The sequence below is a fragment of the Felis catus genome, chromosome A1, assembly GCF_018350175.1.
Source record: "Felis catus isolate Fca126 chromosome A1, F.catus_Fca126_mat1.0, whole genome shotgun sequence".
Classification (NCBI taxonomy): Eukaryota; Metazoa; Chordata; class Mammalia; order Carnivora; family Felidae; genus Felis; species Felis catus.
The window spans coordinates 111,771,993-111,787,253 of NC_058368.1; the positions used below are offsets into that span (position 1 = coordinate 111,771,993).

General features: G+C 46.5%; 1 long non-coding RNA gene across 2 annotated transcripts in view; it reads left to right on the top strand.

Moving 5' to 3' along the window:
• The window catches only part of LOC102900331, a 222,301-nt gene that overhangs the window by 162,251 nt on the left and 44,789 nt on the right, over positions 1–15,261 (top strand). The window contains exon 6 of one of the 2 annotated variants that reach the window (XR_006599095.1): positions 1,253–3,569. The exons of the other annotated variant lie outside the window; for it this stretch is intronic. This is a non-coding gene — a long non-coding RNA (uncharacterized LOC102900331). Of the gene's footprint in view, positions 1–1,252; positions 3,570–15,261 lie in introns of those variants that run through there. 2 annotated transcript variants of the gene reach the window in all.

A 15,261-nucleotide genomic window follows, 5' to 3' on the forward strand; every position in this document is an offset into this window, starting at 1 on the left:
GGCAATATCATGGATGAATGTCAAAAATATGATGAGTGAATGAAGGTACAAAAATGTGCATGTTATGTTGTGGTGCATTTATGAGAAACTCTAGAATAGGAAAAGCTAACTTATGGCGATAGGAATCAAATTAGTGGTGGATTCTGGGGGTGGAAAATTGAGAAGAGGTGTGGGGAAATTTTGGGGTGAGAGAAATGTTCTGTCTTTATATATATTCATCAAAACTGATTGAAAAGAACACTTAAGACCTAAGCATTTCACTTTTTGTAAATTATACCCCAGTTTTCAAAACGTGGGCTAAAAAATCATTTTCTTACGTTGAACTTTAAATTATAGTTAACAGATTTGAAGGAACGATATTTAAAACAACCCATTGATATAACCATTACATTATGGTGGGGAAATGCTCTGCTAGGACTATCAGAAACCTGATTTAAAATATTTAATGGGGTGCCCGGGTGGCTCAGTTGGTTAAGCGTTGACTTTTGATTGCCGCTCAGGTCATGATCTTACAGTTTGTGGGACTGAGTCCTACAGAGGGCTCTGTGCTGAGTGCAGAGCCTGCTTGGGATTCCCTCTCTCTGCCCCTCCCCCACGCTCGCTTTCTTGCTCACTTTCTCAAAGTAAATAAATAAGCTTAAAAAACATATATTTAACGAGAGCTACATACTGTCATTATCAAACCCAGATCTAACCATTCAGCATAAACTTCGGGGGGAGGCAAGGAGGCAGGTAAGAGGCGGCCCCTGCCTGCCTTTTGGTGAAAGCACAGCGTCCGCTGATAGGAGCTTCAGTGGTATCTGTTAATCACCTGTTTCTGAATCTGGAGTTTAGGAAATTCTCTTCACCACATTTCAAAAGCTAGGGAGTCATCTCGGTTATCTTTTGGAGGAACCCTGTTTATCCCCCTCTCCCTGTCCATGACATCAAAGACTTGGTTTTGTTGCAAAACTGTCTGGCCCAATGGCGTCAGGCTGGCTCTCCTTGGGAAGAGTTTCGAAAACAGGGATGACTCAGAGCTCCTCTGAGGAGCCTTTGTCCCTCCTCTTTTCCTCCACATGCTTTAGACCAGGGTGGCCGGGGGGACCTGGTTCCCATGGGAATGAGGACCAGCAGCTTTGCTGATATGGAAGTGGGGCTCTGCGAAGATTTGGAGCTAAGCCCTCCCTTCTCCCTGTGGGGAAAAAAACCCCTCAACCCAGGCTGGGGAAGGGAGGGTTTATTTGCTCACTCGCCTTTTTTTCCCCCCTAGGTCGTTGTTATCGGTCATAGTTTTCATTGACTACGGAGTCAAACTGTATTCCTTTCCTGAACTGACAGAGCATGACTGGTAAGGGTCAGCTTTGAGTCTGGTCTTTGCTTTTTTCCTCCTTTTCTTTGAGTGCGAGCACTTGATTGACATCCTTGTCTGGTTCTTAGGTGAGAGGCTATTTGTTTCTATTTGTTGGGCTCCCCTTGTTTCCCCTGCTAAAATACATTTTGTTTTTCTGAAATAATAGAAAGACTAATTTATGTATTTTTAAAACTAGGGACGTTAGCTGAATTCATCTGTGGACGCAAATGGAAGGAAAGGTGGTTTCCCCACTGGTTTCTCTGCTCCCTAACGTGAATTGTGGGAAGTTGAAAGTCTGGGTTGTTGCTTCCTCTGGTAACATTTCCCATCTCCCTAAATCATGCCACAGATGTGAAGTTTCAGTTTGATTTGGATTCTGGTTTTATGCTTACAGAGGTACATGAAGACCCTGGCTTCGTAAATCTTTTTTGTTTTTCCACTTTTATTTTTAAATGTAGCTAGGCCCAAAGTTTATGTCCATTTAGCTGACCTTTTCAATAGTAAGAGCTGTTTTATAAGGCAGCAGAAGTGAAAGTTATCAGCAAGGCTGCTTAATGTAAAGTATTTATGAATGAACGTGCAAAAACCAATCTGGGGGTGTAAAACGTGGGGCTGTAGTCAGGCAGAACTGCTTGCGACTTGAGCCTTCTTTGCAGTCAAGCATAATTCATGCTGCTGTTAGCCCTTAAAACAGGAAATAATATACCCATTTAACTTAATCACAATTTATATTACATGTGCATATTTCTAAACAAATGTTGTAGATGGAGAGTTTGGTAGCAATAATATTTATGAATTACACTTTTAGTTAGCAAAGGAAATGTGTGACCTCTTACATTTGGTTTGACATTTGAATTTGGTGTTCAGTATATTTGACAGGGGTGATGGATTCTCATTAGCTCCACGTATAAACAGGAAATGCTTCCTTGGTGAACAGTTATTAATGTGGGACATCCCTGAATTTGAATGTTTAGTTGCTTTTTCTGCTGGAGACTGTGAAACTTGCTTCAGGTCTGTCTTTAAAAAAACAAAAAACAGAAAACAAAACCCAAAAAGTAAAAAACCAGGTTTTAATTTTGTGTCTTGCAAACCTGCCCAGCATACAAATTTATCCAACATCCAAGCTCTGAGAAATGGGAAATGGTTGACAAACTGGTGGCAAGTGAGGTCACCGAGGTCTGAGAGACAAGGAGCAGCCCCGGCTGCAGACACCCCGCCCCTGCCTTGTGGATTTTGCTCGCCTTAATTTCTAAATAAGATAACCTATAGGAATTAGAACGCGACGTGGGGGCACATTTGAGTAAGCTCGTACTTAACCTTTACTCATACCAGGATTAAAACAGTTCGTGCAAAACGGGAATCAGAACACGTTTGTGATGTGGCTTAAGGCAGCAATCTCATTGTCAATTTTTAGCACTCACTTGGTATTCTGCCATGATACCAGGAAATGGAAGCTGGAGGAAGGGTGTGGGGAGCTAGGAGAGACCTCTCATCTCGGACGGGAACGAGGGGAAACCAGGCCAGTGGGCTGGTGTCTGCCGTGGGCTGGGGTGGGGGGGGGACCCTGTGCTCAGCCCCCTCTGAGGAATGCTTAGAATCTAATTAGAAGTTAGTGAGAAACCCGGAAAGTGAAGCTGGCAGGCCCTTAATCTGAATTTCAGGTCTTCAGAAGGAGAAAGTAGCGTTTTTATTGTTGGAGGTCAAAGTTTAAATTTAGTTTATATCAGATTACCAAAATACGCTTTTGGTAAGGTTAGATTCTCATGCTCGGAGAGTCGGAGTGTAATGAAAGCAAACAGGGCCAGAGATAATCCCATTACAGATGAACTCTTCACTCGAAGCTCAGCCATTTGGGAACCATAATAACACCATCTCAGCAAGAAGATAAAGGCCAAGAGCGGGCAGGGCTGCGAAGGAACCTCGCTGACCATCCTGTTTAACATATCCCCTTCCCCTCCTGGCACGCCCTGCCCTTGAGTTGGTTAGTTTTTCTTCTGCTTCCCCTACTAAAATTTAAGACCCCCGAGGGTAGAGATTTTTGTCTATTTTATTCACTGCTCTGTACTCACCAAGTAGAGCACAGCCTGCCTCCTACGAAGCACTCACCAAATATTTGATGCATGAATGCGTGAAGAAACCTCGTTTCCTTTGAGCAGAAAGCGAAGGTTTTTAAAATCAAAGATTTTTAAACTAAAGTAGGGGGCCAGCCTCTCTTTGGATTTTAGGAGTAGCAGTGATTGCCCCGGAAGGAGGAAGGTGTCATCATTCCTATGGGTTCTGGAAGGGAAGCTCCAAGTCGTAGACTGGGGGCGGGGCGGGGGGGTTGCTGCCAGCTCTGAGGCCGTGAGGTCAGGAGTCATACCTGCCCTGGTGCCTAAGGCCTTGCACCTAGCTATGGATGCTCCGTAGCTATGCTCCATGGCTGAGTGTCGAGCTGGATAGAATTAATGAGGAGTTATGTTGGAAGAACACTCAGTTGTCTGTCTGGAAGGTACTGTCTCCCCCCTCAGGACCATGAATCAGTATAGGCCGAGCCGGACCAAGTGAACACCTCCAGGGGCCGACTGGAAATGGGCAGGTGGATTCTCCTGCACATTCCCAGGATATGCACCTAGCAGGTCCATGTCATCCAGGTTGGGGAGAAGCGTCTGAGAGAAGGGGCTGGCTGGCAGGAAGGGACACATCTCTCCTTGGAGCCGGCCTTGCTGTTCCTGAGCAGTGTTCCTGAGGCAGAAGCCTCAGCCAGACATTCCAGGATTTGAAATAAAAAGTGTCACTGTTTTTGACTAAGGATGTGCCTGTGGGAAACCTACCCTCCTTATCTTGATTCCTCCTTTACAAATCATGGGAAGTAGACCAAACTGCTTATGCCTCTAATGAAAATAATTTGCAGACGAGCCTTTTTCCTCCTTCCCCCACGGAAAATAATCCACAAACTGTCCTCTTGTATTCAAATACTCCCTTAAGAATATTGTTAGGAGCCACTGTTTTCTTTTGGTCTCTCAAAACTAAACATTGTCGATTTGTGTTCCAAGCCCCAGATCCCAACTCTTAGCTCCCAGCCCCTTGGTCGTATTATCGCTCTGCCAGACACTACGGCAGGAAGGCAGAGGCTTCTGCAGCAAAGACCAATTCCTTGAACCGACTCTGATCCTTCACTCACGGCCTGAGCTCCTCTCTGGCGTGGCACCTTGCAGGGAAGCATGAACCTGTCAGGTCTGGTTGTTGGCCTCAGCAGCTTAGATAGATACCAGCCGGCAAGATGGCAGCTGTCTGGGAGCTTCTGAGTGGGGCGGGTCGGCCTGAGGTGGGGGAGTGGGGGGCGGGGTGCTGTGGGAGCGAGTTGGACTGGGCCGGGGGTGGACACAGATCTGTGACCCCAGAGGTGATCCTCACAGGCCTGCGGTCCCTGGGGGAGGCGCCCATCCTTTGGAGGGCCTGCCTTTGGCTCAGCACTGGGGCTGAGAGCTGTCTGGCTGTGAATCGTTCCCCAGAGAACCGATGCAGTGAAGGGAAACCGAAACCGCTTCTTTGTGGCGGCAGGGTGCGGACCCACGCGCAGACTCTCGTTTACCTGTGCCACCGAGGCCGGCGGAGCTCAGGGAGCGTTGCTGGGCACCGCAGTGTGCCAGGCCCTCTCCTGGACCCCGGCCTGCCGTTATCCGGCTCGTTCACAGCCAGGGCCCTTTTGTTCGGGCTGCTCCAAGCTTGTGTTCCCCTAATCCTCCGTTCATCCAAGTCCTTGCGTTCTCAAAGCCAGGGGAGCCTCCGCCATGAAGCCCCCCCAGAATACCCAGATCCTGCCTCTGAATCCGTGTGGATTTTCAATGGTTTCCTAAGGGCTTTGTGTTTCCAAGAGCTCTGTGAGCTCCTTGAGTGCGGGGGCAGTGTCGCTGCGATTAAGTAGTGCCCTCCCCATGTGAAGGCTTAGCTACCTCCTCTCCCTTCCCACTGGACTTTGTCTTTTGGAATGAGTAAAACATTCCTGCCTAAAAATTCTGTAAAACTAACGTGTTGATGCTAAAGAGCCAAACAATACAGAGTATATACAGAAAAAGTTAATAGTTCGTGGGTCTTTCCTTCTAGTCTCATTGCCTGGGGGATACCCGTGTTCACGATACAGTGTGTTCACTACATGTACATCTCTTTCCATACACAAACTTCAGTTAAAATGCATACACGTATATTGGGATTTTACTTTTTCCTCCTTATTTATGAAGTGGAATGTGGCTCATACTAAACATCTTCACATTGCTTTTCAATGAAGCACCCCATCATGGTATGGCATTAGTCAATTTGCTTTTTAAAAAAAGGCTCCTTTATCAATAGGGGGCATAGGCAAAGTCATCCTTCTGACATGCATGAATAGCTTTTAAAAATAGTAAGAAATTGGGGCGCCTGGGTGGCTCGGTAGCTTAAGCATCTGACTTCGGCTCAGATCATGATCTCACGGTTTGTGGTTCAAGCCCATGCGTTGGGCTCTGTGCTGACTGCTCAGGGCCTGGAGCCTGCTTCAAATTCTGTGTCTCCCTCTGTCTCTGCCCCTCCCCACTCATGCTCTGTCTCTCTGAAAAATGAAATAAACATTTAAAAAAATATTAAGAAAATATTAAGAAAATATTAAAAAAATATTAAGAAAAAGGAAAATAAAAAGAAGTAGACTCAGTAATAAAAACGAACGATGTTAAAGGATGCATTATAATACGTGGGTAATTAATAATGAAAAAAAAAAACATCCTGACTTCTTTCTGGTAAGCTGTCATTTATTCTATCATTTATCTTGAGTGGTATCACACATAACACAATTTACTCAGTACTTCACCCGAGGGATTGATTTTAGTTTTTTGCCCTAACAAACGATGCCACAATAAACATTCTTGTAGGTATGGCCTATTGGACATAATTCCTAAAAGTGAGGATTTGGGCATTTTAAATTTTCTTGGATGCTTCTAGACACTCTGGCAGTGAATGAGTGCTCCTGCTTCTCTACACCCTCCCCAGCTCTAGCCTAGTTTGCTTTCATTTTGTCAATCTGATGGGTTACATTTGTTATTAAAAAAAAAAAAAATTAATGTTTATTAGTTTTGAGAGGGAGGGAGAGGGAGGGAGAGAGAGGGAGAGACAGACAGACAGACAGTGCGAGCGGGGGAAGGGCAGAGAGAGTGGGAGACACAGAATCCGAAGCAGGCTTCAGGCTCTGAGAGGTCAGCACAGAGCCCATTGTGGGACTCAAATCCATGAACCGTGAGATCATGACCTGAAGCGAAGTCGGACGGTTAACCGACTGAATCACCCGTGTGCCCCTATACTTTTTTTTTTTTAAATTTAGAGCATTAATTTGCCAGGAAGCCATCTATGTATAGACATGCAGAGGCATCTAGTTTTATGTAATAGTTGCTTTTGGACTGACTGAGTATCCACAGGGGGAAAAAACTGAAACAAAATATCCTTTCCCACTGACTACACCTGTGTCATATATGGAGTTACTCTACCCTTGTGATATATTAGGTTCCCAGGCCTTACTTTGAAAACCTTACCTTTGGGGTAGAAGACAGCACCCATTGTCCACATAACATACAAGGCATCCACATGAGCACCAGGTAAATCTCTCTTGGCTTGACATTTAGCTGTCAGCAGAGAAAGGGGTGGGTTTGGATCACTTACTCTCAAACTCAGTCCTATGCAAAGCTCTCAAAGCAGCAAACATCACTTCTTTTGGCTTGGAAAAAAAAAAAAAAACACACCAAATTTTGAATTATGGCAACCCCAAGCGGTGCCCTAAATCACCAGGCTTCTTACGTGCTGGTGACAACAGAGCCCGGGTGTAAGAGGTCCTGGTCAGAGGCACCCTTGTCCTCGGGAGGTTTGGGGGCGGTGTCTGTCTGGCTTTCTTTTCAGTATCTACTCCGGGGCTGAGATTTTCTTTAGGCCAAGTTTCAGCCTGGAGCAAATTTTTTATGGCTGTGAGCTAATCCCCTAGCAAACCCTGGTTTATATAGAAATGCTGACACAGTGCTAGTTCTGGTGATTCAACTGGGGCGGCTGGGCTATTTATGGTTCCCTGATGCCAATCAGGGATAATTCTCATTAAATAGAATCAGTTTCTGTTGGGACAGGGATCCCACTTTTTCTCCCCATTGGGGTGGTGGAACTTCTTGCCCCGAGACCTGAGCAAGTGGGCGGCTGCCTGTTGGGAGGCCTGCCTGAAAGGCGGCTTGAGCTGCAGTAAGTTACAACCAAGGTGGGCTTTTCATCCTGGGATTGCAAGAGCCTTAGAAACAAATAAATATTTTCATCTCCTATTTTGTCTCTGGGCACTGGGCCTAAAACGCGTCTTGATTCTTCTCAGTGAAACTAGGGGGAGAAGCTGAGGATGACTTAATTCCCTTTTCCTCTTCCCCTTTCGGCACTTCTTTCTTTGTTCTGAGGATTTGGAGCTGGGGTCCTGAGCAGCCACTGTTTGCGGGCATGAGCCAATGGAGCTGGATCCGGGGGCGTGACGCAGTGTGCATCCTGGACGCCTCCGGCCTGTGCCCAGTGTGGGCAGCCTCCGGGTGGGGCTGATGGGGACACGGTGTGCATTTGGGACTAACAGGAGGGGCTGGTCCTTGGGGTGGGCTTCTTTTCCATTATCAGCAGATAAGAATCTTCAGTTTTGGTTTGAGCCTTTGGAAGAGCCAGGAAGCACATTGTTTCCATTCTTTGATTGTCTCTTTCTACCTAAGGGCCAAACTTAAAAAAAAAAAAAAATTTGTGGTAAACTAGTCATAACATACAATTTAAACATTTGCAGGTATACAGTTCATTGGTATTAGGTAAATTTACACTACTGTTCAACCTTGACCACCATCCATCTCCAGAGTTCTGCCTCTGCCCCAACTGATGCTCGGTCCCCGTTAAACACTAACTCCCCACTGCCTGGGCGACAGGTTTTTGCCACTACAGGATGAGGGCATTGGAGCCCTGAGCTCTGATGGGTCTGAGGTAGGTAGAGGGGGGAATTGACCTTGCGGATGCCATGTGGCCTGGGTCCTTTTTATACTCCTTTTTCCCCAGGGCCACCTGCCAAGTTCACTTGTCACTGCTACCCGGGGTCCTATTAGGATGGCTCTCAGGGGCCCCGAGGAGCAGCCATCTCCCTATGGAAGGGGACCTCTTCACCTTGTCAAACCTGTCCCAGGAACATTCATGGGATTAGACAGGCCGGCAAATGTCATTATCCCCTTTTGTCAGGGGAGATGCTGAGAACAACAAGGCAAGCAATGTGCCCAGTTATCAAGTGGCCGAGCTGGGACTTGAACTGGGGCCACTTCCCTCCAGAGTCTGTGCCCTAACCAATTCTGGGTATTTATCGACAGATGCTGGGCTCTCAGAATGGTCCCCAGGCCAACAGGGTCATCCCAGGAGCACCCAGATTTTCCTTTAGCTCATTGAGGCCTCCAGAGTGGCCCCAGCTCATTCATGGCCTTTGAAGTGAGCCCTGTCAGAAGTGGGGCAGCCTTGTATTTCACCAGCTTTTATGGGGCCTGTCAGGGGATGGAAGCACTTAGAGATGGCAGGCAGATAAAGGATGGGCCGGGCCTGCCTTGATAAGGTGGCCCAAGATGGGGGGAAGTAAGAGGGAGGGGAGTTGGACACTGAAGCCGCCAGGGCTGTGGTTTCTGCATGGGAGTGTGATTTCTGCCAGAGCCGGAGAAGCTGTGAAGACAGGCTGGCGGCCACAGGATTTAGTGGTTTAGCTTTGTTGAAATCCTCAACTTCAAGGACTTCCTCTGGTGACTGAGTTTTGTTAGGCTAATTAAGAGCAAGCCCCGAAGAGTGACTGGCCAGCTGAGGAGGAGGGACAAAAAGGGTGGGTGAGGGATGCCCAGATGGCTGGGGAGGAAGGAGCTGGTGTCCCTCCTGATGGGCGAGGGCCCGTTCATGACCCCCAAGACAGATGGTGAGGAAGATCCTGGGGTGAGGACCTGTTCCACCTTTTACGGCTGCTCTTCCTTCCAAGGACTCTTCTTCTCAAAGCCCTGCCAGGCCTGGGAACCCATCTGGGGCTGGGACCAGTGGGGGCCTGGCCCCTGGTGGTGCTTGTGCATCCTTGAATTCAGGGTCATCATCTTGCTCCCACAGATGAGCCTGGCTGGAGACTACAACTTGGGACATGTCTTGTGAGGGGTCATGGGCTTGGGATTAGGGGAGGAGGCTGAGCATGGGGCGGGGGAGGGGGGCAGGCAGGGGCAGAAGACACTCTTGGATGAAGGGCTCCTCAGGGCTTTTCTGCGTTCAGAAAATAGGAAGGGCCCTGTTAACTAGTCTAATCCTCCCCTGAACCCCTGTGATGTGAGATGGGTATTATTATCATCCGTATTTTACAACTCGGAGAGTTTGAATCATTCATCGGGTGTCACAGAGAGTGTATTTGAACCTACGTCTGATTCCAGAGCCTCTTAAGTGCAGGTTATAGAACTGGCAGAAATGCTTGTTTTGGCCGTCTGCCCTCAGACAGATGGGAAGAGTCAGGCGTGGGATAGGGTCCAGCTCACCTATGGCCTGACTTCAGTTCCCTCAGTTTAAGAGGCTTCCTGGGTGCAGTCTGTCAGAAGCCAAGCTTGTGACAGGTAAGGGTGAACTTGGAGGTGCCCACTGGGCCCTCTGGGGGATAGCTGTCCCCTAGCCTGGAGGGCTGTGCCTGCTGCACAGTGCTGGGAACAGGACGGAGGAAGCCTTGGAAGGCAGGGCCATGTGGGAAGTCCCTGCTCACACCCCAAGAAGCCGAATAACAAGCCAGGCGCCTCCTGCCATGGAGAATGGAGCAGGAGGCAAGGCAGAGGAGCCAGCTGAGGCACAAGAGGTAAGGGAGGAGGTCTGGGAGCTGGGAGCTCTTGCCTAGGGTGGAGAGCAGGAAGCTGGGTCTGGTAGGATGAGCAGGAGTTGGAGGGTAGCCCCAAGTCAGGGAGAGCATTGCTCCTAGGCAGAAGAGCCTAGTGGTCTTTGGGAGTTAAAATCCTGGCTCTGCTCTTTGTGGCCTTGAACAGCATGACCTCTCTGTGCCTTCCCTCATCCCTGGGGATAATGATAGCACATGCGGTGTGTGGTTGTTTTGAAGATCAGAAAAATTAACGCAGATAGAAAGGTAGGTCTGTACCCAGTAAGCTGTGGGGTGACTGGGCTGTGGGCTGCTATTACTTTCCCAGCTGAGAAACACGAGTAGCCACAACGTTGGGGCGAAGGTAGAGGAAGGGGGCCGGCTTCTTGGCCTGGGAGTGGGTAGGCCACCCTTGTCTTCCTGGCCTGGCTTCCTGGCCACCTTCTCTCTTACATGGGTCTTCCCCAGTACGTCATGTCCATGCTGCCGGAGAACATTTCCTGGGACTGGTAGTGTTGCTCCAACTTGATTAAGAATTGAAGCTTGTAGAGAACACAGTCTCAGACTGTGGAGAGTCTTGCACACTTTTCGCTTTAAGAGAAAGAGCATGTAAGTGGGGGAGAGCAGCAGAAGGAAAGAGAGAGAGAGAGAGAGAGAGAGAATGTCAAGCAGGCCCCATGCTCAGCACAGAGCCTTAATCCCACGACCCTAGGATCATGACCTGAGCCGAAATGAAGAGTTGGACACTCAACCAACTGAGCCACCCAGGCACTCCTGCGTCATTTGTTGATTGGTCTTCATCCTCCCCATGAAAGGCCTGGGAGGACGAACCAGCCCTTGGTTTTGACCTCAAAGAGCTCATAGTCAAGAGAGCAGACATTCATTCATTCCTGAATTCACTCAGCTACCACTTCCTTAGCACCTACTTTGTGCCAGGGACCTTTCTAGACACTGAGAACCCTGTAGGAAACAGGACAGTCATCTCCTGCCTACATGCCAGACTGGTGGCTTGCATTTCCAGAGTGGCCTCAAGATGCATGGGATCTGCAGTGGCCAACCTGATTCTTAGTCCCTACTCTGTGGCAGGCACTGGGAGTCAAATAGTAGATGATATGGCTGAGTGGTTAGCGCCTGGGTTTATATCTGAGCTCTGCCATTTCCTGCTCTGAGACGCTACACACGGACTTGACCTCTTTGTACCTATTCTTTGTCTGTAAAATGAGGATACTAACGAAACCTTCCTCAAAAGGTTATGAAAAATGAGATGGTGTGTGAGAAGTGCGCAGCCTTCAGCACCCTAGCAGTACTTAGAGAATGTCCACCTGTCAGGACCACTGTCTTTCTTGCCCTCTCCTTGCCTGTAGGTGCTCAGAGCAGACCCTGGAAGGACTCTCCTCTCCTTCTAGTTTATTACAGGATTTGACATCAAGTAGTATTCAAAAAATAAGGTGCATAATTCTGGTTCCAAGTTAACTGAGTTCCTTACTTTCTAAATAATCTTTAACAATTGGTCAGGAAAAAACGCAGATAACCGAATGGAAAGATAGTTGAAGGCTTGAGCAAGCAGCCCACAGAAAAGAAAATAGGTACAACTTTGAAGCAAATGGGAAGAAGCCCAGCCTTAGCTATATTTTTTTAAAATGTCTATTAACACAGCCAGATGCATTTTTCACTTTGCAGACTGGTGAAGGCTTGCACATTTTCTGGTATCTTCTGTTGCACAGGGTGTGGCCAAGAGGCATAGTCCCATATGGTGGAGAGTAGGAGCTAGTGTTAAGACCTGTGGAGGAAAGTTTGGCAATGGTGTTAAAAATGTACCATCCTCAGGGCGCCTGGGTGGCTCAGTCGGTTAAGTGTCTGATTCTTGGTTTCAGCTCAGGTCATGATCTCACAGTTCATGGGTTTAAGTCCATGCTCAGCACAGGGCCTGCTTGGGATTCTTCCCCCCCCCCCCCGCCCCTCCGCTGCTTTCTTGTTTTCTCTCTCTCTCTCTCTCTCAAAATAAATAAATATTTCAAGAATGCATCATTTCTCTGATTTAGCAATCCCACATGCAAGATTTTATCTTATGGGTATGTCCATAAGTAAATGCAGTGGTATGCATTTGAGGACATTTGTTACATCCCTGTTTATCCCAGAGAAAAAACAGAGCTAGAAACATCCCCCGATAAAAGACTGGTTAAGGTACATCTGTGTAATGGAATACCCACAGCTGTTTAGAGGGCCTATTCTGTATTTTGGAGATCATCATACATCGCCAAGAGGCACATTAAGTAAGTTAACAGAACAAGGAAAGTTCCTAGCAGTATGCACAGAGTGCTCTCATTTGGATAAAATAAATAAAAGGTATGTGGCAATACATATGTTTATGTGTTTGGAAGCATACCCTAAGAAATGCCTAACAAACTTCTCACAGTGACTTGATTTTCTTTAGATATAGGTCCCTAGGAGCTTGAGAAGAGAGGGAGACCGTTTATCCTACCTTTTCTTTTTTTATGTTTATTTATTTATTTTAAGAGAGAGAGAGAGAGAGAGCGCGCGTGCGCGAGCGCATGTGCAAGAGAGGGAGAGACTCTCAACCAGGCTCCATCCCCAGCAGAGAGACCTACATGGGGCTCTATCCTGTGAAACTCAACGTCATGACCTGAGCCAAAATCAAAAGTCACAGAGCCACCCAGGCACCCCTCACGTACCTTTTCATACTGTCAGAATTTTTAAATTATCTGCATGAGTTACTTTTATAATTTTAAAGAGAAAAAAACCATGGAAGCTTCTCATTTGTAGTTAAAACTTTTGTAGTTAAAAGATGAAACCTTGTTTCAAGTTGTGTGTGTGTGTGTGTGTGTGTGTGTGTGTGTGTGTGTGTGTGTGTGTGTTGGGACTGATAAAATGTTTTCCTTTGAAATCCTCCTAACTGTCCAAGAAGTTGCTTTCCAGCATAGTAACCCTTGTAAATGGTTCAAGCATAAACCAGGGTCCTGCTTTGCTTTGATTAAAGTGAACTGAAAGCTTGGAGATTAGATCAACTTTAGGTGGGCTGGGAGCCCTTTCCTGCCCAAGCGCTTTAAGAATTGGTAGCCAGTCCCGTGTCCTTGTCTCCTCTGTAGAAACAGAATACAGAAGCCCACAGGGCAAGTCCTGGGATTCTTAGGGCACCCTCGGAGCCAACCTTACTGTGTGCTGATTTGCAGATGTTCTTCAGGAGAGTACACAGGCAGGTGGTCCTGGGTGGCTATGACTCACGTGATCCTCTATTGAGTTAGCAAGCCTGTGCATTTCCTGAGAAGGCCATCAGGGCAGCTTTTGTGTGTGTGGAATTTGGGGCATAATCTCTGCTCTCTCTGTCCCTGGATCCTTGGTAGCTCCTATCATGAAGGAGTCAGACAGGTGGGGGCCTTTGGAAGAAGTGGCAGGCACAGCCCACAGGTGGTCTCTATAATGACCCTTCAGGAGTCACAACACCCCTATCTTTTTCTTCCTCCTCCTCCTCCTTTTTTTCCATTTAGAATCTTTTATTTGTTTTTGTTTTAAGTTTAATTTTATTTTAAAGAAATATTCATTTGTTATGAGAGAGAGAATGCACATGCATGAGGGTGCTAGTGGGGGAGGGGCAGAGGGAGTGGGAGAGAGAATCCCAAGCAGGCCCCATGCTGTCAGTGCAGAGCCCAACACAGGGCTCAGTCCCACAAACTGTGAGATCCTGACCTGAGCTGAAATCAAGTGTCGGATCTTCAAGCAGCTGAGCCACCCAGGTGCCCCTTAAATTTAATTTTAAAATAAATGTTGCATTTGCCCGTAGTTTAGGGAGTCAAGTAGTTCTAGAAAGAAGGCTTGTTGCAAGCGTATGCACACACACACCCATCCTGAACTTTTCCTTCTCCTGCCTTTTCTACTTCCCAGAGACAACTACCTCTCATAATTTAGCTGATTCTTTTGATATTTACCTCTATATTTGTAAATAATGTGTTTATATTTATGCTCCTGGGATTTTTCAGTTTTGGGATTGTCTATTGACTTCTCATTATGGAAGATGAGGTTTCTATTCTTTTTCATCACTACCCACGTCTTATCTCCTATCATTACAAAATAGCTGTAGCATAATTTTATTAGATCAGTATTCAGTGATTAAAATATTTTGACCCTGAAAACACAATTCATGGCTGAACTGTGCTGCCTCGTACTTTCTTGATGAACATTTCCTCTCTGGAGTTGATTGTCTTTTTTTCTTCTCTGTCCAGTGTTTTATTATCCGTCACTAATTCAATAGCATACTGTCCTCCAGTTGAATAAAATTAGTCTCAAAGTTGTTTTCACAATGCCCGTTCTATTAATTTCCTTTTCTTGAGGAAAGATCTCCCAGAACCTTCTCAGCTGGGTCGGGAGCTTTCTAGATCTCTCTGCAGCTTTTGTTTGGGGTTTCTTCATTCTGATCTTGGTGATCCCGCTAGTGTTCTTTTCTGTTGGATCTTCTGTTTCCTGGATCCTGGATCGTCCTCTTTCCTCACTTTGGTGGAGCACATTTTTCCCCATTTACCTACAAAGAAGTGAACAGTCATTTTGGTGTGACCTTAAACATCTGAACATGCCTTTATTCTCTCCTCATACTTAATTGATGGTTTGGCTAAGTATAGAATTCTAGGTTAGAAATAATTTTCTCTAAGAACTTTGATGGTCTTAATGCCACTATCTACAAGTGTCCATTGTTGCTAAGAAGACCATTATATGAAATCAATCTTTCTCTCCCTCCCTTCTCCAGGCACTTTCTTTTGTTCTTCTTGTTTAGAAATTTCACTGTGCAGCTCCTTGGTGTGGATATATTTTTACTCATTGTGTAGATTGCTTAGTGAATTTTCTTTGTTTTGAAATTCATATCTTTCAATTCTGGTTATTACTTGTAATCCCCCCCCCCCTTTTTATGTTCTACCTCACCAACCCCTCCTCAGAACAAGTATTGTTTAGATATTGGACCCCCTGAACTCTTTCCCCAATATTCTTATTTTTCCTCCTTTTTTCTGTCTTTTTGTCTTCTTTGTCATTTCTTGAACTTTGTCTTAAAAATTTTTTTTTG